This window comes from Ambystoma mexicanum, chromosome 1q (genome assembly GCF_040938575.1).
Source record: "Ambystoma mexicanum isolate Mex_15411 chromosome 1q, UKY_AmexF1_1, whole genome shotgun sequence".
Taxonomy (NCBI): domain Eukaryota; kingdom Metazoa; phylum Chordata; class Amphibia; order Caudata; family Ambystomatidae; genus Ambystoma; species Ambystoma mexicanum.
Window position 1 is genome coordinate 1,431,985,200 of NC_090922.1, and position 23,351 is coordinate 1,432,008,550.

Below are 23,351 nucleotides of genomic sequence, written 5' to 3' on the forward strand. Positions count from 1 at the left end.
GTGGGAGGGTGTCTGTTGATATTGAGTGGTGGGGGGGGTCTGGCAGTAGAGGGGGCCTGCTAGTTTGAGGGTGGGAGGGCGGGCTGCCAGCAGTGGGAGGGTGTCTGTGTTGATAGTGGGAGGGGGTCTTCTGGCAGTAGAGGGGGGTCCTTTAGTTTGAGGCTGGGAGGGCGGGCTGCCAGCAGTGGGAGGGTGTCTGCGTTGATAGTGGGAGGGGGTCTTCTGGCAGTAGAGGGGGGTTCTTTAGTTTGAGGCCGGGAGGGCGGGCTGCCAGCAGTGGGAGGGTGTCTGCGTTGATAGTGGGAGGGTGCTGCTGACGGAGCGCCGCGCTGCCTCGGGCTGGGGGCTGTGAGGGGAGCAGTGCACGCTTCGCGCTGCCGCTAGTTCTGGTCCCCGCCGCTCTCCGTAGCTCGGCGGCCAGCAGCTCGTTTCTTGGTGCTTTATTGTGAAGCCCAGGAGCGGGCAGGAGCCCCAGCCAGCGGAGTCGGTCGAGCCAGGCCGCTCTCGGTCCCTCAGCGCATCCCCGTGCCTGCCCGCCCGGCTACCACGGCCCCGGCAGCCGCCTGTGCCCTCGGAGGGACGGGGGCGGGGGGAGCAGGGCCGCCTGACCCGCCCCCCAGGGCCCCCAGACCCTGCCCGCTGGGCGCCCCCCATGGAGGGCAGCAGCGAAGCCGGACTTTGGCCGGCAGGAGTGTGACAGCCGCAGGGAGGTGACCCCCCCCCCCACCAGAGAGAGGTAAGTGGTCGCACGGCCGAGGGATGCAGCCCGCCCGGACCCTTGTGTGGAGCTACATTGCCTTGCAAGTGACCCCAGAAGCTCCTAAACATGTCAGGATGCTTGACTGAGGGGAGACCTCGATCATGGGGAATCCCACAGCACGCCCCCTTTATAGACCCTCATCCTGTATCAGGGATCCTTCTTAATAATAGCGCCGTGTGGAGCACGTACCTTGATGCACACCCCTGCATACCACATCCCGGTACCCCTCATTATATACAGCCCATGCCCAGAGCTCAGCACCAGGGGCCCCAAGCACCGTTCTTCACTGGGACACGCGGGCGTGCACCCTGCTTCAGGACCCCCAAGGCAGCAGAACACGCACGCACCCCCTCACCCTGCACGGGCAGCGCATGCACAACAACACGGAAGCCTAGCGACATCTCAGACCAGTGCTTTACTCCAGAACACGCGCGGTGCAGCTCATACACAACCCCGCCTCGTCCTCCGGTCCATGCAGAACACATTCACCCAGTCTGTGCTTTCAGCACCTGAACAGCACCAGAGCCACACGCCGGCCTCTTCCTCCGATGCATTCTCAGAACGCGAGCACCCGAGCACAATAGATCCTTCCTTCAGTGCGTGTAAAGCGGCAGTACACAGCATCCCTCCCCGCTGCACACACCGCTCATCCTCCAGAACGCTCACAGCACCGGAAGAACGGACAGCCTTCAGCACATGCCCAGCAACCATCCAAACAAAGCCACCAAAAACGGCCTTTCTAAACGTGCATCCTATCAAATGACCTGGACCCACTCGCATCGTGTTCACAGGCTCAGAGCCAGGCTAAGAACTACGGCATCTTCCGTCATCACGTGCACAGACCCGCATGTTTCTCAGCAGCAGACCCACAGCGCCGGTGCACATACACACACAAGATTATCCCTTCTGCACATCACCACAGCAACTAAGAACTCCTGCATCACCCGCCATCGCGTGTTCATTCAGCACACCCACTGCCCCGGTGCACATACACACAAGAATATTCCTTCTGGACATCACCCAAGGAAATAAATACACCATCATCTCCAATCCTCACATCCACAGCACCACAGCACACACACACACACACACACACACACACACACACGAATCTTCCTTCTGCACACGCACATCACCAGAGCAAGCACACCAGCATCTTCCATCTGCACAAGCACATCACCAGAGCAAGCAGACCAGCATCTTCCATCTGCACTGGCTTAGAACCAGAGCAAACATCCACATCATCACCCTCCTTCTGCACAGCACCAGAGCAAGCACACCAGCATCTTCCTTCTGCACAGCTTCAGAATCAGAGCAAATAAACACAGCATTTCCCTCATTCTGCACATCACCAGAGGAAATAAACACTCCATCATCTCCCATCATCACACCCACAGCACATCAATCTCCTTCTGCAGCACACGCACAGCACCAGAACAAGCACACCAGCATATTCCATCTGCACTGGCTTAGACCCAGAGCAAACAAACACAGCATCACCCTCATTCATCACCAGAAGAAATACATACACCATTTTCTCCCATCATCACATCCACAGCACATAAGCACACATAAATCTTCCTTCTGCACATGCATAGCACCAGGACAAGCACACCAACACCTTCTTTCCGCACAGGCTTAGAACCAGAGCAAATAAACACATCATCCATCATCCTCATTATGCACATCACCAGAGCAAGCACAACGGCATCTTCCTTCTGCACTGGCTTAGAACCACAGCAAACAAACACAGCATCACCCTCCTTCTGCACATCACCAGAGCAAGCACAGCAGCACCTTCCTTCTGCACAGGCTTAGAAGCAGAGCAAACAAACACAGCATCACCCTCATTCATCACCAGAAGAAATAAATACACCACCATCTCCCATCATCACATGCACAGCAAATAAACACACTGGTACCTTCCTTCTGAAAATGTACAGCACCATAGCAGACAAACACACCAGTATTTTACCCCAGCACATCACAACTCAGAGCACATAGGAATTGGACACATAGACACACCAGCGCCTTCCTTCTGCACATACACAGCACCAGAGCAAACCAACACCCCAGCGCCTTCCTTCTGCACATACACAGCACCAGAGCAAACTAAGACCCCAGCGCCTTCCTTCTGGACATACACAGCACCAGAGCAAACTAACATCCCAGCGCCTTCCTTCTGCACATGCAAAGCACCAGAGCAAACTAACACCCCAGCGCTTTCCTTCTGGACATACACAGCACCAGAGCAAACTATCACCCCAGCGCCTTCCTTCTGGACATACACAGCACCAGAGCAAACCAACACCCCAGCGCCTTCCTTCTGCACATACACAGCACCAGAGCAAACTAAGACCCCAGCGCCTTCCTTCTGCACATACACAGCACCAGAGCAAACTAACACCCCAGCGCCATCCTTCTGGACATACACAGCACCAGAGCAAACTAAGACCCCAGCGCCTTCCTTCTGCACATGCAAAGCACCAGAGCAAACTAACACCCCAGCGCCTTCCTTCTGGACATACACAGCACCAGAGCAAACTATCACCCCAGCGCCTTCCTTCTGGACATACACAGCACCAGAGCAAACCAACACCCCAGCGCCTTCCTTCTGCACATACACAGCACCAGAGCAAACTAAGACCCCAGCGCCTTCCTTCTGCACATACACAGCACCAGAGCAAACTAACACCCCAGCGCCATCCTTCTGGACATACACAGCACCAGAGCAAACTAACACCCCAGCGCCTTCCTTCTGGACATACACAGCACCAGAGCAAACTAACATCCCAGCGCCTTCCTTCTGCACATGCAAAGCACCAGAGCAAACTAACACCCCAGCGCCTTCCTTCTGGACATACACAGCACCAGAGCAAACTAACACCCCAGCGCCTTCCTTCTGCACATACACAGCACCAGAGCAAACCAACACCCCAGCGCCTTCCTTCTGGACATACACAGCACCAGAGCAAACCAACACCCCAGCGCCTTCCTTCTGCACATACACAGCACCAGAGCAAACCAACACCCCAGCGCCTTCCTTCTGGACATACACAGCACCAGAGCAAACTAAGACCCCAGCGCCTTCCTTCCGCACATGCAAAGCACCAGAGCAAACTAACACCCCAGCGCCTTCCTTCTGCACATGCAAAGCACCAGAGCAAACTAACACCCCAGCATCTTGCTTCTGCACATGCACAGCACCAGAGCACACACATCAGTGTAATCCTTCAGCACATAGCACAGAACACATGAGCACACTAGCGTCTTCTTTCTGGGCATGCACAACACCAGAACATGCACATCACCACAGTCAATAAACACACCGGCACATTAGACACCAGAGCACATTAACACATCAGCACCACCCTTCAGAACATGCACATTACCACAGCCAATAAACACACCGGCACATTCAGCACCAGAGCACATTAACACATCAGCACCCCCTTCAGAACATGCACATTACCACAGCCAATAAACACACCAGCACATTCAGCACCAGAGCACATTAACACATCAGCACCCCCCTTCAGAACATGCACATTACCACAGCCAATAAACACACCAGCACATTCAGCACCAGAGCACATTAACACATCAGCACCACCCTTCAGAACATGCACATTACCACAGCCAATAAACACACAGGAACATTCAGCACCAGAGCACATTAACACATCAGCACCACCCTTCAGAACATGCACATCACCACAGCCAATAAACACACCGGCACATTAGGCACCAGAGCACATTAACACATCAGCACCACCCTTCAGAACATGCACATTACCACAGCCAATAAACACACCGGCACATTCAGCACCAGAGCACATTAACACATCAGCACCCCCTTCAGAACATGCATATTACCACAGCCAATAAACACACCAGCACATTCAGCACCAGAGCACATTAACACATCAGCACCCCCCTTCAGAACATGCACATTACCACAGCCAATAAACACACCAGCACATTCAGCACCAGAGCACATTAACACATCAGCACCACCCTTCAGAACATGCACATTACCACAGCCAACACACAGGAACATTCAGCACCAGAGCACATTAACACATCAGCACTACCCTTCAGAACATGCACATCACCACAGCCAAAAAACACACCGGCACATTAGGCACCAGAGCACATTAACACATCAGCACCACCCTTCAGAACATGCACATCACCACAGCCAATAAACACACCGGCACATTAGGCACCAGAGCACATTAACACATCAGCACCACCCTTCAGAACATGCACATTACCACAGCCAATAAACACACCAGCACATTCAGCACCAGAACATATTAACACATCAGCACCCCCCTTCAGAACATGCACATTACCACAGCCAATAAACACACCGGCACATTCAGCACCAGAGCACATTAACACATCAGCACCACCCTTCAGAACATGCACATTACCACAGCCAATAAACACACCGGCACATTCAGCACCAGAGCACATTAACACATCAGCACCACCCTTCAGACCATGCACATTACCACAGCCAATAAACACACCGGCACATTCATCACCAGAGCACATTAACACATCAGCACCCCCCCCCCCCTTCAGCATATGCAGTGAACCAGCGCAAAGTTACACGGCCACACCTACCATAGAGAGATGCAGTGTATCGGAAACAATCAACACACCAACATTTCAGTTCTGCCATGCTAGGCACAAAAGCACATGAACACAGCATCCCTTTCCTTCAGCATTTGCTTATTGGGGGGCGGGGGCTGAGGGGACTATAGCCCCGGGTCTTTTGGTTTTAGCCCCGGATAGAAGCTCAGGTCAGAGACGTCTTTATGGGAGGGCAAAAGGAGCCTTCCTAAAAAAAAAAGTCAGTTTCCTTAAGTCAACAGAATGAAGTGTCACACATCAGGATTTTCTATGGTGTGCTTCTAAGACTAATCCTATTTTCTGTCTGTTGTTGACAAGTACATTTTCTGATCTTTTCATGCTGTAATGCTATGTTCAAGGTGGTATACATAGTTTGCGTGGCACAACACCTGTAAGATTATATTGATCATGTGCAATAGCCAAATTTGAAATACACTTTGATAAATTTGAGTGCCGCTATGGTTCAGAAGATAGCTCAGTGTGTCATTGCTGAGATATGCGTTCATATGCAAGATTACAATACCAAATTGCAGCAAGTCCGACTCAGCGTTTCGAATGTATGAAGTTGTTAAGCCTTCATGTATATGTACTTTGTTTTATAGCACTCGAGGTGTTATTATCACTGATGTACCTGCACCAGATAGCGTTTGCTATAGAAACTAACATACCGTCAGTATGGTGAAGGTCTTGAAATTGGTCTGTTAGATGGGGAGTTCTAAAACCTAGGCAGGCACCTCTAATGATGTCAATAAAGTGTTAGAGGTGTTTATGTATCCAGATTCCAGACTGTGAAACCAAAGCGTTCATGCTTGCATCCTGGCTTTGCCAACAGATGATACTGTGATCCTGGACAAATCTTATATTACTGACAGTACTGCACTTCTATGAAAAGGTTTTCTTCTCACATACTGGTGGCATTGTTTGGCCAATTACCTGATCTTTCCTATCATGTAGGCCATTTGAGTGGAAGAAGTTCTAGACAGAAGAGAGCAGACAAGATATTGCAGGCTTCTTACAAGCACATTTTAAGCTCTGCTTATGTGACAACAAAACGGTTTGCTTTTTTGTACAATTCAAAGGTTTTTCTTCACCTTTTTAAATACCATTGCCCAAGCCTGTGTTTGGGGTGTATTTAAAGCTTTAAAATACAAAAGAGAAACCTATCTGAAATCTTTTAAGAAAGCACAGGTAGTCTCGGGAGGATAGCTGAGGGGCAACATGCTTGCCTTGGAAGCAAGACGACACCGAGCAACACAGGTTCGATCCCCAGGTCCCCGCTTGGCAACATCTGGGTATTAAGCTTGTTATAAATAACCAATCATATCACACCCATTAGGATGCTGGTATTTATATACTTTCCTTGATGATGTAGACAATGAAGCTAGAATCATTCCCATTTTGCATATGTTTCTATAACGTTTTGTTTTTTTAAATGTTTATATTGGGTTATGTGATTTTAATGGTTTCCAAGTCAGTTCTGTAAAATGGGATTATTTTAGTTCAGGGTAAAAACTAGAAAAGAAATTGGTAAAGAGCACATATTGCACGTACGAATCCCGTCTTCACCTCTTAATCAATGTGTGATCCTGGGTATCTCATTTAATCTTGTATTTCCTCACCTGTCAAAATTAAAAGTCCCTAAACCTTTCAAAATTGTCAGCCCTTAAGAGTGATTTCGTTCTCAGGGTATGATCTTTAAAAAGACTCACTCATGGTTTCACTGGCTAGATATAGTGTTGCTTCATCTATAATGATAGTGAGCATTGATATATTACACAACACAGCCACCTGCTTCTTTGCTTTCGAATGGCAACACTGCTTGAAACCTATGTCCCACTTCTAATCTCAGTCTGTCTGGAGATGGACACCTTCCTGGTATCTTCAAATCGTCATCCACTCTCTATACTATGGTATGTGTAGTTTTATCATTGCTTCCTGTTGCTCGCCTGCTTGAGCACTTTTGCTGTCTCTGAGGCAGCTAATCTGAGTCGTTTGACTATTCTATATTATGTGTACCTTTGTCATAGAATCTGTGTCCTGCAGTTACTACTATGTCCAGTATACCTTCCACGTGGCTGCTATTGATGAAATGTTTGCTGTACCTATGCTTGAACATAAGTACCATCGTCGTAGACTGCTAATGTTGCCCTTTATTTGCTACTTGTTTATCACTCTGATTACAACATGAATGAAGAGTGTAAGGTATCTGAAAGGGAGTTTACCATGCTTATTTTGATCTCTGCGAGCAGTGTATCAAGCTATGGGGTGTTATCATGACATGGGGTGCGGTGCAATAGATATTCTATATCCCTTAATTCCTTTGGTCTGTTGGATGGGGACCCAGAGGTGTCCGTGCCCCGGGCCCCCAAATTGCTTAAGATGGCCCTGGCTCAGGTGCTACAAACGAAATGCTAGCTAGTCCCTAGACACGCCAGTCCCGACATTAGCTTATCCCTGGTCTTTCCCAGACCTAGCAACACCCATGGGCCTCATCGTAAAAGCAAATGAACGGGCTAGAAGCCCCCTCCTTACTTCACCAGGAAACTGACTAGTGTAAGGAAACACACACAAATCCACTTTAATCGTTACCCATCACCCGAGTACTTCATACCCACTAAAAACCTCCTTACAGGAGTCACGTGACCAAGAGGGCATCGGGGAACCAGGATAAACATGCACACCCTCGTGGCTGATCCTTATTAAGAATACATCGCCGACAGATCACAAGCTCCTTACACCCAACAGTGCCACTGGACTTCAATCGAGTCCAGCATTCTCCTTGCAGGAGACATGGTATCGACAGCACAAACAATCCTCTTGTCAGGCAAAGCAAACGGTCCACCATACAAGCAGCACAAATAAGGATAAAAACACATTGCATCTCCTTACTCAGAACTCAGAAAGTGCGCTACCCGCACTTCTCCCAATCATCCTCGCTATACAAATGAACAAGCTACAGAACCTCCCAAGCATCCTCTTTATACAGAGCACGACTGAGCACAGCACCGACAGCACAAGCCACACCATCTCCCAAGAATGCTCCTTATACAGAACACGACTGGGTATAAAAACAGCATGACATCCTCCAAGCATCCTTCTTATACAGGGCACAACTGAGCACAGTACCAACATCACAAGCCACAACACCTCCCAAGGATCCTCCTTATATAGAACAAGACTGAGCACAGTACCAGGAGCACAGCCCCAGGATCCTCCTTATACAGAACATGACTGAGCACAGTACCATGAACACATGCCACAACATCTCCCAGGGATCCTCCTTATATATAACAAGACTGAGCACAGTACCAAGAGCACAAGATCCAGGATCCTCCTTATACCGAACATGACTGAGCACGGTACCATGAACACATGCCACAACATCTCCCAGGGATCCTCCTTATACAGAACAAGACTGAGCACAGTACCAAGAGCACAAGCCCCAGGATCCTCCTTATACAGAACATGACTGAGCACAGTACCATGAACACATGCCACAACATCTCCCAGGGATCCTCCTTATACAGAACAAGACTGAGCACAGTACCAAGAGCACAAGCCCCAGGATCCTCCTTATACAGAACATGAGTGAGCACAGTGCCATGAGCACATGCCACAACATCTCCTAGGGATCCTCCTTGTACAGAACACCTGGGTATAAAACAACAGCACATGCACAACTCCTTCCAATCACCCTTCTTATATAGGGCACAACCGAACATGCTACCAACAGCACAAACCACAACACCTTCGAAGGACCCTTCTTATACAAAACAAGACTAAGCAAAGTTTGTGTGTTTATGGTGGTGGAAGCGGATAGGTGGTTGCAATTCTATGAAATCTAAAAAATGTAGTTTTTATCCATATGAATACCGTCTACAAGCAGACCACTTATTGGGCTGAACGCTTATTGTCTGAATTTCTCTCTATTTAATATGTTTTGAAAACCATTTATCGCTGCCCCGTTACATGCGTGCATATATATTTATGACTGAAGGTGAACAAGCTTAATTGAATATGCAATTTTTAATCATGCATTAGGTTCGAGATTTTATCCTGTGCATCTCTACAGAATCTCGATTTGGCTATGGGCAGCTCTGCACGCCCAGGATCTGGTGTAATAATAATTATGAGCATGTATGTTGCACACGTGCATATTGTACTCCTCCCCTCCCCCCCCCCCAAGCCCTGTATTGTTCAGTTGTGCCGGCCGCTTCCTTTACAGTGAGCAGACGCCTTATACCCTCGTTTTCACAGATTCTTAGAGGAATGCACTTTCCAAAATCCCTGATTTTCTGATTATGATGTGTTTGCTCGGGGTGCTGGTCCCACCGACGGATGGCCTGGGGTCTGATGCACCTTCTGTTTTCGGCTCTTTGTTCCACCTCCCAGTGGGTTTCTACCGCACATGATTTTATTTCTCTCCATTTTGTACCTATCTTTGTCAAATCTGGTTTTCCCTGTAGACAAATTAAATGCTATTAGGTGTTCAGCCCAATGTGTTGGTGTATTGATTGAATTCAGCAGGGGTGCTAGTACTCGAGTGGCTGGTACTCAAGCTAGAGCTGAGTTCCTTGGACTCAAGCTAGATCTGATGTGCTGACACTCACCCTAGATCTGAGGTGCTGGTACTTCAACTAGCTCTGAGGTGCCAGGACTAAAACTAGATGCGAGGTGCCAGAACACGAGTAGATCTGGGATACTGGGAATCAAGCTAGATCAGCAATGCTGAGACTCAAGCTACATCAGAGATACTGAGATGCAATCTACATCCGAGATGCAGGGACTCAAGCTACATCTGAGACTCAAGCTATATCTGAGATGCTTGTACTAAAGCTATATCTGAGGTGCTGGAACTGAAGCTAGATTCGAGGTGCTGGGACTCAAGCTAGATCTGAGGTTCTTGGGCTCTAGTTAGGTCTGAGATGCTGGAATTGAAGCTAGATCCGAGGTGGTGGGGCACAGGCTAGATCCGAGGTGCTGGGATTCACGCTAGATTCGAGATGCTGGGCCACAGGCTAGATCCGAGGTGCTGGGGCACAGGCTAGATCCGGGATGCTGGTACTCAGGCTGGATATAATGTGTTTGTACTTAAGCTAGATATGAGATGCTGGGACTCAAGCTAGATCTGAGGAGCTGGTACTTGGGCTGGATTCAGGGTGCTAGATCTGAAATGTTGGCACTCAAGCTAGATCTGAGGTGCTGGTACTCAAGTTAGATTCGAGGTGTTGGAACGTGATCTAGATCCAAGGTGCTGGGATTAGAGCTACATCTGAGATGCTGGGTCTCAAGCTAGGTCAAATGTGCTGGGACTTCAGCTAGATCTGAGGTTCTAGGACTCAAGCTAGATCCGAGGTGTGGACACCCAAGCTAGATCCGAGATGCTTGGACTCAAGCTAGGTCTGAGGTTCTGGGACCAAAGCTTGGTCTAAGGTGCTGGGACTGAGGCTAGATCTGGAGTGCTTATACTCAGGCTGAATTCGGGGTGCTGGTACTCAAGCTAGACCTGAGATGCTGGGACCTAAACACTAGATCTGAGGTGCTGGTACTCAAGTTAGATCAGAGGTGTTGGGACTTGAGCTAGACCCAAGGTGCTGGGACTAGAGCTAAATCTGAGACGCTGGATCTCAAGCTAGATCTGGGTTACTGTGATTCAAGCTAGCTGCGGGATGCTGGGACTCCAGCTAGATCTGAGATACTGGTACTCGAGCTAGATCCGATGTGCTGGGACTACAGCTAGATCCGAGATGTTGGAACTTGAGCTAGTTACAAGGTGTTGGGACTCAAGCTAATTCTGGGTAATGAGACTTGAGCTAGATATGAGATGCTGGGACACAAGCTAGATCTGAGATTATGGGTCTCAAGCTAGATCCGGGGTATTGCAACTCAAGCTAGATCCAGGTTGCTGGGATTCCAGCTAGATCTGAGACTCAAGCTAGATCTGTAATGTAATGCAATGTAAAGTAATAGCACCGCTCTGCCATGTTTGGTGGCGTCACTGCACATGGCACTGTAAACAAAAGGAAGGGGTTTGTTAGTGTTAATGTTAAGGGGGTCTTGTACCGCGCACTGTTTTCACTTTCCTGGTCTCTTGGCGCTCTGGCTGATCTGTAATGGAAGAATGTTTGTGGGGGGTTTTGTTAGGGGTGTTGAGAGAGAGAGAAGCAAAAGAGCTTTTATGTGCTGTTGGCAGCTTCAGTTCGGAGAAACCGGTCACTGAGCAGTGCGTTTTCTGATGGTAGCCGGTGTGTGGAAATTAGTTATGATTGTGCCTCGTTGGGTTTCATGTTGGGTGGTGTGAAGTGCGTGCGGTCTGCTTTGCGCTACAGGTATTTTTGTGTTCAGTTCAGAGTTTGTGGGTGAGTATGCAGAATGGTGAGTTTTATTTAGTTTCGTTTTTTTTAGTACAGTTAGTTACAAGCAATACATTTCCAACCCTCAGCATTCCAGTTGTGTGCAAGAGTGCCCCCATTTGCGAGACTTACATTGTGTCCCGTGGCCTCCCCAATACTGTGCTGCCTAGTTGGGCACGTCACCGTGCTCCCCCCTAATCCTGCCATGTACGGGCAGTTCACGCAACTGCGCCAAGGTCAAGTAAGGCCTGCCTACTGCAAGATATGATCAGCACCTAGAAAATAGACCTCAGTAGTGTTCATGTTCTGTATAGTGGGATAGCAGGAGACACAGATGTAAAACCTATAGTGCTCATTGGTGCAGGGGCGGGGGAGTACCTGGGACCTGAGTGGCATTCTGCTTCTATGGGGTTGGTGTAGACACTTGGAGTAAGTAATCCGAAGGCAAGAGCCCAAGGTCTGATGGACTAGTGTGTTTTGGGTCTTTTTAGCCGCTGGTTTGGGGGAGGAGTGTGATGGTCTAAAGAGGAGAGCCTAGTCATAGCCTGATTAATGTTAATGTGCTAACAGGTAGGCCCGCAGCGGTGATATGTGGCCAATTTGTGAATGTACTATAAGATGGCAGGAGGTCTCGGGGGTTGTGGGTTTGGTTAGTCTAATTAATATAGATCACGAATCAAACACTGATATGTGCTATAAAGGAGCAAGAGGAAGGATATAATAGGAAGACTGATGCTAGGGAAACAAAGGGGTGGCAGGCAAGCGGGCGAGGAGCGTAGCCCTATGGCACTGCAGATGACCATGATGCGGAGCGGTGGCTTGATCGTCTTTCACTCCATCTGACCACTGCCATTATGAAGGTAATTGTACGGTTCTTAAAAACAATTACAAAATAAGTTTACATTCCATCTTTTCCGACTCTGTATGTCCCTCTTCCAAGGGTTGCCATATTGGACATTTTTGACAACCAAAGGTCTGAGTTGGAGCATGGTGATAAGGGTGCATTTAAAAGAAACACTTTTTAAATGCCACCTATTACAAGTTGATGTTTCATGGGATATTTATCACGTGGATCACCTAGAAATGCACTGGGTATACATGGTTTGTTTACGCCATGCAATATTTGAAGATTGCTGTTCCCATCATCCTCTTAATGAGTCCCTGAGTCTCTATTTTAGCCGGGAGATGATTTCCATTTACTCAAGAGTAGTTATTTTGCATTCCTCACTGGTCATTGATTTTGATGTGTGCTCTTTTCTTTTATAAAGTAGAAGTTGTCTACAATGATTATGCTTTGGATAATTTTGCCTTCCTGATTCAAGGCTCAAGGAAGTGTGGTTTCCTTTCCCAAAGACTGATTCTGAACTGGTTTGCAGTCCAGCTGTAGAGGATATTTCCAAGTATGTATTTTTGTCTATTTCCGAGGGTGCTGTGAGAAACCTGAGGGTTTTCTCCCAAGTAGACCTCGAGAATCCCTTATTCAGGGGGCCAAGGAAGGGCTGTTGCTCTTAGATCCCAACCCTGGGGGTGGACGATCGAGGGAAGATCACCTGGGTAAGGAAACCCGGGGTTGTGATCAGGGAAATACACCAGGTGAGATGCTAAATAATACCGGTGAAGAAAGAGAGGAGGATGAGATCCCTGAGACCTTTGTAGGTTGTAGCACATCTGTCTCCCTTCCTCTTGATGAAGCTCTTTTACTAGAATCCAAACCACCCCTACACCTCTGGTAAACCAATTAAAAGCCCAAACCCTGTTACTGTAGGAAACAACCTCTCTCTGAATCCATGTTTTTCTGTTGCCTACCAGAATACTCCTGATCATTCTTTTTCTCGTCCCTCTGGGTATTATTTCCAGAACTCCCAATCTGCATTGCGAAAACACTACGTTTCCCACAATCCCCCCTGTCTATTTCATAAATCCTATCAAATGCTGCCACCCCCCCCCCCTTTTCAGACACAAACACTTTCTCACACCATGGAAAACAACAGACTAACACTAGAGCCGTTTACCTGACATGTCCGACATAAAGGTCAGGCAAAGTCAGGCAATTGACCAGAACCACACACACCTGATGGCCCTTTTCTTTCCCCACAGGGATGAAACGTGGAGGACGGGAGCACACTACAAACAAGGCAGACTGCACAACGCAACAGCTATCCCAGGGAGGCAGTTTAAGAGGAGGAGAAAGGCGGTGAGAACTGAAGGGGTAACAAGGAGGAAAGAGACCTTGCCCTTTCTGACCCAGACCCGCAAAGCCTCACTGGAAGGAATTATAAGACCGCGAACAATAGCCAACGTGTATTGCAGCAGATGTCGCAGTACACAGAGCACACCTACTCTGATAATCAGAACAGAAAGGGAAACTTGCTACGATGGTACCGTCCTTGACTCTAGATACCAGGAAAGCTAAGCGGTTCATCACAGCCGTTGAGTCGAGAGGAGAACCAATAAAAAACCAAACTGTGTTGAATGAAAGTTGTAAAAGCCAAGTTAAGGAAAGTTTAAAGAACTGTTAACATCTTAGGGGAAAATCAGCTGCAGAAGGGTTCGGCACCACGTGGGTGGTCCGCGAGAAACTCTGGTTGATTTCCCCCGTTTTGTAGAAACTACCAATATCAGAAGACCTTAGGAGAGCCGCAAGCAAGAGGTGAAAGTGGTCATACAGGGTTCTAGCAAAATCCCCTGTACATTCGAAATTCTTTGACCAGCGCTTAATTGGAAAACAATGTTGAATGAATCCTGTATAGTGAGGAGTAAAAACTTTGTGATTGGCAAGAGTTGGCAAGAGTGAACCCAACAGATGGATCCCGATAAAACGAGGCAAAGCTTGAAGCCCCAAGGAACAGTGTGTTGACAAAAGTGAACCAGACAGAGGAATGTCCACAGTGAACTGTTTAAAAAGACATTAAGACTGATGAATACAAAAGGAGAAAGCGTGTGAATGTGAGCCATAGTGAACCCGGCGGAGGGAGGCCGATATCTGAGAGGGGTCTGATCCTGGAAGAGGGGGATCCAAGGGTGAAAAGCCGTCATCCAAAGATCTGTGAATACAAAAGGAGAAAGCGTCTGAATGTGAGCCATAGTGAACCCGACAGAGGGAGGCCGATATCCAAGAGGTGTCTGAGCCTGGAAGAGGGGGACCCAGGGGTGAATAATAATTATAATGAATTATAATTATAAGTGGTTTTTTATAACGCGCTTAAAACCGAAGAGGTTTTGTAGTGCGGACGCAGGATTCAAACCTGTGTTGCTCTGTGTTGTCTTGTTCCCAAGACGAGCATATTGCCACTGAGCTATAATACCTGTGAAGAAAGTACAAGCCATAGTGAACCCGATGGAGGGAGGCTGACATTCGAGAGTGGTCTACGCCCAGAAGAGGGGGACCCAGGGGTGAAGAATCATCACCCCAAGCGCAATCAGAAAGAAACTTGTGTTTATTATTTTGAACCTACCAGGCCCAGCAAGATACTCAACCGTTGAATGTCCTGGTATTGCAAGGAACGTTTTGTGGATCTGAACCCAGACAAGGGGGAATCCGGGGTGAAAAGTCATCACCCAACGTACCTATGGAAAATAACCTTTTGTTCGTTATTTTGAACACCTCAGGTCCTCGGAGGCAAGAGACCTTTGTAGAAAAGAGACTCAACCACCGGAGGCCCTGATACCTGATAACAGAATGGGACTCTTGTTCTGGGAAAGCTCAAGCATGCGCTGTGCTCCGGAGTCCCGCATTGTCTTGTACTCAGAATTTGCGAAAGGGATACCCCGGCAAACACATCTGATTTTATTTATTTATTTATTGTTTGCTTGTAAGGCGCTTATACAATAAGAATATTGCTTCAAAGTGCCTACATGGCAAGGGAGGGAGTAGGGGTGGGAGGTACATTGCAATACATAAAAACACAATATTTAAGAGCGGGGGGCAGAAACGAGGACAAACCTACTATGCCTTGTGAGTATTCAGAACATGCAAGTGCAGCAAGGAAGAGGGCAGGGGGGTAAGTGCTGGGGAGTCTGATCCTGACTTATCATTTGTGACCACTTTTCTTGTGAACTCTATCCCACACTCTTTTTGTATTTAGTTGTAAGGATTGGCAATATTTTTTTTTTAGTATAGGCCTTTTTCTTTGACAAGCCGCCACTAGGACTGCCTTATTATTATTTGATGGTTGTAGCTTGCTCCCACCTTAGATTTAGGTTTAGATCAGGTGTTACAGGGGTGCCAGTACATTTTGTGATCAAGTGGATTGACAAGAGGATCCTTCCAAATTGGGTTAAAGCTGTGGAGAAAAAAATGAACAGTTCAGTTTGTTGCATGTTTGCTTAAATGACTGCCTGAAACATTTAAGTCTAATCCTATGATGAATAGTCGATGATCTGCACTTGCGTATTTCTTGATATTCACCAAGTGTGGATTCACCACGTCTAGGTCGATGAAGCCAGTATATCAGGTTTAAGGTGGTGGATACTTTGAGATTATTTTAAGTTTGGGAAGCCAAGTCCATCTATCTCAGATTGAATTTTTGAGCTTAGTCAATGGGATGAATGATTAAATACAGTCTTGTCACGATTAATCAGGCGGTCACTCTCAACTCAGGGAGACCCCACCCCCAGCAAGATGGTGCCCACCCAAAGCGTTTATACAGGTTCAGCTTTAGTGCGGCCTACGACCCGTCTCGCACCACCCCGACAAATACCCTGTATACCACCAATGAGCTAGGAACAAGTCCGGCGTATAGTAAGGATATATATTTATTTAAGGTTTGACAAAGAAGACTAGCAACCAAAACATCAACCACCAATGCTGTGGCACTACACAATATCACAAATTCATATGCCTGCACCAATTAACTAACAGGTTTAAAGGACCTTAATTTGCCATATGGCACATGTTTTGATGTTGGCAGTCACAATTTACATCATATTTCTTGCAAATTAATTAATAGGAAACATACACGACACAGTGATTTCTTAGGTTGGCACAATACTCCTTTCTCCCATCAACCCCCACACTCCAGGCATCAATTAGAAATGACTCCTCTGATCGGAAGGCAAGGTACAAGGAGTGGGAATACAGTGGCAAAATCGTTTTGGGTTTTTGTTATTTGAAAGGCAAAGTCAAGAAAGGAACTCAATGGGAAAATCATTTTGGGCTTTTTATTTGCATGAAAGGAAAAGTCAGGAAAGGAGTTCAATGGGAAAATCGTTTTGGGCTTTTTATTTGAATGAAATGCAGGGCTTTGGGAAAATCATTTTAGGATGCAAGTAAATAAACGGGAAATGTCATTTTGCATGCTCTACACTCACATGAATAGCAGCGTTTTAGGGTTACTTATTTTGGGATTATGGACACCCCCTTCAGTAGAGAAGACATGGTTTTTAGAAAGGTGCAGTCAGTCACACAAGTACTTTATTCTCAAACGCACTGGTCAATTAGTTTCAAACTCTAGCAACACTCATTCCGTGATTTTCTATATGGGAATTGATTGATTTAACTTCAATTCAATGCACTAAAGCTCTACACAGCTTTCACACTCCCCACGATTTAATGGAAAGGATTAAGACAGGCAGTTCCCAACACAATTCAATTTAAATGGATAGGATGATTGCTCGCAAATTAACAAATAGGAAAAATACAAAACACACAGTGATTGCTTAGTTTGGCACAATACTCCTTTCTCCCAGCAACCCCCACCCTCCAGGCATCAATTAGATATTACCCCTCTGATCTGAAGGCAAGGTACAGGGAGTGGGAACACAATGGAAAATCGTCTTGGGCTTTTTGTTTAGGCAAAATGCAATGTTTTGGAATTCTGATTTGGAAGGCAATAGAATAAATGCGGAATTTCGTTTTGCACCACTTATACAATGAAAATGCAAGGCTTTAGGATTCTGGTTTGGACTGAAAGGGAAAATGTGTCTTGCATAATTTGTTTCTAAAGGGAATGCAAGGTGTTGGGATTTTCATTTTGGGGACACTAGCTCATTTAATTGAACAGCAGGTTTACCAAATTACATTACAGACTAGAGTCATGTACGGTGCACTGGGATAATCCTTTGTCAATTTTGAATTTTTACAAAGACATCATCCTGTGATAAGTGACCCAATGGGAATTAATTGAATTATATTTTTAGTTAATTGTGCTTGGGGTATACACGCATTCACCCCCTCCAACCTCCCACTAATGGAGAGCAACCACCAATGCAAAGGTAAGGGTTGAACAGACAGATTGCAACATGTTTCAATGTAACTGGATAGAGTGTTCTTCTATAGAGAATTAATTGCGTTAACTTTTTAGTTCGATATGGACAGGGTCTACCCAGTTTTGCTCCCCCCCCATTCACCCACTAAGGGAAAGGTATTAAGGCAGGTAGATCCCCACCCAATTGATAGCTTTGGTATTTATCTACTTACAGGGGAGATCTCTGTTCTTAGCTCAGGAAGCCTGCCGGATCCTAGGACCCTCTTTTAGGCAGGCAGCTCACATGTCAAGACTCTATCCTCCAGCCAGGTCTCTCGAGCCACAGGCCTCTCTCAGATAGGGCTCCAAGGTTTCCAAGCAAAGTTCCTGGGTCTCCTTTCCCCCCTCCTTCTAGGTAGGCTTTGGTTTAGCTTTGGTCCCCTGGCAAGATGGTGCCCAGATGGACTAGGCAGCCCTTCTGGTCTCTCTCCCTAATTGTTTTCTTGCAAGTCCCCTCTTAGATTGGAAATTGCCAAGACATAGGGCTGATGACACCTACATATTATCATAATGCCCATGATACGGATTGGCTAGTTTTCTCCCTTCACCTTCCACCAAGACGCCCACTGGCTGCTTATAGGACCAGAAGTTGGGAGGTATGGGTTATGGAAGCTAAAGGAGGAGGAAAAATACATCTTTTCAAAATGGCAGGTAGTTTTACAGTTTTGGTTCAGATATATCTATGAGTTCTATATTTTATGGGCAGTCAGAAAATCCTCATTTTATTTTGGGACGCTCTTCCTGGGCGGAGCTACTGTTTTTTGCGATTTGTTATTGAGCCAAAATAGTTTTAAATCTGCCCCTTCCTGATTCAAACCTTACTTCCATAACCATTAATCACAGAAACTTTCTATTACCTCTGAATTATGAGAAGGCCAGAATCATAAGGTTTCCCATAACTCAAGTTGTATCCATAACACAAATCCATTTTGACATGGTCCCAACAGGCTTTTTGTCCCCTTTAATCTTTAATCTAAGCCAGGGTGAGCTCACTGGGACATTCAATTCTCTTTTAATGAAAGAAAAGGTGGTGCTTCGGTTTCACATAGCGCCCACCAATTCTTAGGTTTCATTTCTCTTGGATGACCTGATCAGGACATCTGGCTGGTCCATGTGATCATGCCCTCCCCTCCTGTACTTCAAAGGTTTTTGTTCGAAGCTAATTCCCAGTTAATGGGGAGACCTGACATTAAAGGTAATTTCTGCTGGCTGTGTTATCTGCAAATCCCACAATTCTGTTAACAGTTAACATACGAAAGCAGTGTTCACTTCTACAAAAATGAAACAGGGCTTTACTGGCTGTCATTTGATATGATCAAAATTAAGTCTCTTTATTCCTGATAAACACAATCTGTCACTTGACTTTATTTCTTAAATTTCAGGCATCATTCCTCCTATTTATCTTCCAAATGCACAGTGGTTTAAATCAAGCATTTCTTTCCGCGTGCACTGCTGCAGTTTTGCATCTGTCAAAGGTGCCTTTTTCCCAGTGTACACAAAGTCAGCAGCTACGCACCACATGTTTCTTTTTGTGTGGCACCACTGGACACAGTTACAATCACAGTCCTAAGGTACACTCTCCTTCAACTCAGTGGGCCTCATTATATGATAGGCGGTAGCCTTGCCGGTAAAGCCGGCAGGCTGCCGCCAAACCTCCGAAAATTTTCAGCGCTCGTGAATGCGCAATTACTGGGGCATTCTGGCCCCGCCGAAGCAGGTATTTGCCATTTGCGGGCGCCAGAAAAAAATGCTCCCCATTCTCATTGAGCCCCCTAGAGCACAATGGGGATGGGGAGTTCGGATGCACTGGCACCATTCAGAATGATGCCGGTGCATCCGACATGCTGTGCTCGCAGGTGCTGCTCTTCCCGCCAGGTCAGACCTGGCGGGCAGAAAGGCACCCACAAGCACAACTCGTAGTTTGCCGGTCCGGGAACTACGGTACCGGCAAGCTTACCGGTACCGTAGTTCCCAGACCAGCAAACTTGTAATGAGGCCAAGTGTCTTTGTATTTTACTAAAGGTGAAATAGGCCCATTTTTGTTAATTCACTAGGCCTTATATCTGAAAACAATGCTTTCAACTGGCCTGCATTTTGCAATGGGTGTTACACAAGCCAGCTTCGCTCTCATAGTTGGGGACGAGCATGGCCTCTCCATCTCTGTCACTCGGGGGCTGTCTTTTCATCCCACACCCAAAACCTCCCACACACCTCCACTACCCTTAAAATAAATTATTGCCAGATGATAACCCCCCTAAAAAATGCAACAGAAAATGCAGAACCTGCCGGTTTATCAAAGGCGGTCAAGTGGCCACGAATAGAAGGGCGAGTTCACATATGTACACTGCTCTTCTTTTGTTTTAATGGCTCTTCACTGGGTCTTCACAGTCTTAGCTGAGGGATATGATGCAACCTTGGAAGTCTGTCTTCTTGTTGTATGCCTTGTGATGAGTGTGATGGATCTGGGATAGTTTTCTGGGGCCGCAATGGGATGCCCATTAGGCTAGCACCATCTCGCCTGCACTTCAGAATGACCCTGCTCTTCAAGGAACACCTCATCGCCCATTGAGCCTCAAACATTGCTTCTTCCCCCGGCTATCCCTGTCCTTCTCTTCCTGATTCTGTGCATATCTACATTGCTTGTTAGCTAGGTTTGGGCTACAAACATCCTATACAGGTATACGTATCCATGTATGTCTGTATAGGTTGTGTAGCTGATATGATAGTCCTTCTCTTTCATCAACTCTTTGCTGTGATCACAGTCCTTTTCATCATGCGTGAGGCGTTTCCATAAAAATATCCTTCTGCTAGTCCTATCACGACTTATGTACTTACAAGGTAGACCTCTTTTGATTTTAGCATTTCAAAGCTGTGATTGTGCAATGATAAACAGACCCAAAGTAGGTGTTTCAAAGTCCATTCCTCAATGGCTAAATCCACTCCATCTTTTCAGTATATCCACACAGAGTATATTTAAGAACAGTGGAGTTAAAGGGAAGATTCTTACATTGTCAGTGGTTATACTGAAAATATGGTGTGGAAGGGAGTTTCAGGGACCAGCCTTAGAGTGCTACTGTTGGCCACTCTCTGTCATGGGTCAGACATAGCACATGCAACTACATATTTCTTCTCTTTTATTGCAACGAATCGAATCATCTTCACTCTGTTTTAACTAAACCTTTGTCAATGAATTTCAAGGGTTGTATATGATGTATCTTCTCCAGGGCCCATTTTCTTTTGGCCATGGCCACTGTCCGTTCTGCAAAAATGATGATAAAGGTCTGTGGCTGGTGGCGTATGACTGTGGCCCATTTCCCTGTCACTAGCGAACATCCAGATCCGACACTGTGTTCACTGTCAAATCTCAATAATTAGGGAAAAAGACTGTGGCATTGCCAGTGTGCCCAGCCTGTGGGCTGCAACGATTCATTTAAAAGATCATGGGCCATGGCGAAAAGTGGCTTTGTCTTATAGGGCAGCAACATTCTATACAGAGCATTATCAACCCAAGGTGGACAGCTCTCAAGGATGCTGGCAACCATATAGACATTTTACCCCGTTTGGGGTTCTTCCCTATGGTTCAGCAGAACATTTTTGTATTCGAAGCATTACAGCATGTTTGCAAAACACCATCAATGTTATAGTGAGGGTGTAACCAGTGGCTTAACACAAAAGGAGGGTTCTCCTTGCGAGCCAGCTCAGGGATCCTACCCCCCACAAAATCTCCTTCAAGAAGTATATTATGTGCCACAAACTCTAGGGCTGGCCTGGGCCACCACTCATGCGTAATGATCATGATGTTGATGCTGCTGCAGTGGCGTAATGCTGACTGCACTAGGTGGAAGGTGGAAGGGGTTCAATACAACCTGACATAGAAACAAGGGGATGGCCCCTGGTTCCCAAATATTCCAGCCACCATTGTGTGTGTGGTCAGTAACGTTATTATGCGCATGGCAATAGTGGAGGTTGCTTTTGGTACAAGTGGCGGGTGGCTCTTGAGTGGGCGCTTGAATTACAAATGATAGAAGATCAGTCGCAGGAGGTGAATATCTTGAGTACAGGGGCATGGACATCTTCCACAAATTAGCACAAGCAAGCAAGCAAAGTAAGGGAGCCCTAAGTAACGTAGAAAATGTATTTAAAAAGTCATAGAATTTACAGTGTATAATTGGTTCTTTAGAGTAAGGCATGAAATGATCTAGTAAATGTCATGTCACCAAAAATACACAGGAGCATTGGATAACATGTTAATGAGCTCCCAACATATGCCAGCATTACAATTGTAAGTCCTGAATAGGTTTGGGTTTTCGCTCTTAAATTCTCTTAATTTGATTACTACAAAACATATACCTCCGATAGTTTTCTTCTTTATATATTTGTAGGTTATATAGAACTTACATAGGTGTGCTAATTTAATTAGTGTGTATGGACTTACTTGTATACTGTGTCATAACCATTTGCACCTTTATCGCATTTGTATTATGGTTTTAGAAAGGTTGAAATGCGTACATTTTAAAGTTAATATGAGTTGAATTTGCACATTTTTGCTATTTGCACACATTTTGCACATTTTGCTATTTGCACAAGTAGCAGGATTGGATTATTTTTATAATGGTGCTCTTGCACTTGTTTACAGTATTGTGATTCTTTTAAGTTGTACAAGTTTGTTATCAAACTAAATACAACTAAATAAATAATTAAAAAAATAATAATTGTAAGTCCTTTTTATGATGCTGCACCCACGCTATATGCCAGCATTGCATGTAACTCTTTTGACGAAGTTGAATCCATAATAAATGCCAGCATTCCTAGTGTGAAGCATTTTGATTTCGTGGCCACAATCTAAGCCATTATGGACACTGTAAATAACTTTTATGAAGCTGAGAATACAATCCAGACCTGTACGGCCACTGTAAAACACTTTGATGAACCTGCAGGAACAATCTGTTCCAAAATGTTCAATATAGTAAATTGGATGATGTTGCACAAACATTATAAACCAGCAGTGTCGCCATCTAGAACTTCCATGATGCAGCCAGGCACATGCATGCATTTCGCACACCCTCCCATCACAACACAAAAACATCACACACACAATAAATCAGAAGCAAATAGCAAAAATATGTGCAGGCTTGAAGTATGCCGGTCCAGGTTGGAAAGAACCAAATAATCTCTTTGTAACTATTTTCATGCAAACTGTATGATGCCTATGTAACTATGCAAGAAATGTGCCCAGATGCCCAAGGGCTTGGCGTGCTATATAAATAAATAAAATAAAATAAAATAAAATGCAATCAATTAAACATCTTTTACTCAGATGTCCTATGGTGAGAAAAATTCGAGCCACCT

The 23,351-nt window shown here is 46.1% G+C and overlaps 1 protein-coding gene across 2 annotated transcripts in view; it reads left to right on the plus strand.

Moving 5' to 3' along the window:
* Window positions 1-324: 324 nt before the first annotated feature.
* Window positions 325-23,351, plus strand: part of B4GALT2 (beta-1,4-galactosyltransferase 2) — a 1,309,500-nt gene continuing 1,286,473 nt past the window's right edge. For both annotated transcript variants that reach the window (XM_069642305.1, XM_069642306.1), the window contains exon 1: window positions 325-736. The gene's annotated coding sequence lies outside the window, so the exon portion shown is untranslated. The remainder of the gene's footprint in view (window positions 737-23,351) is intronic.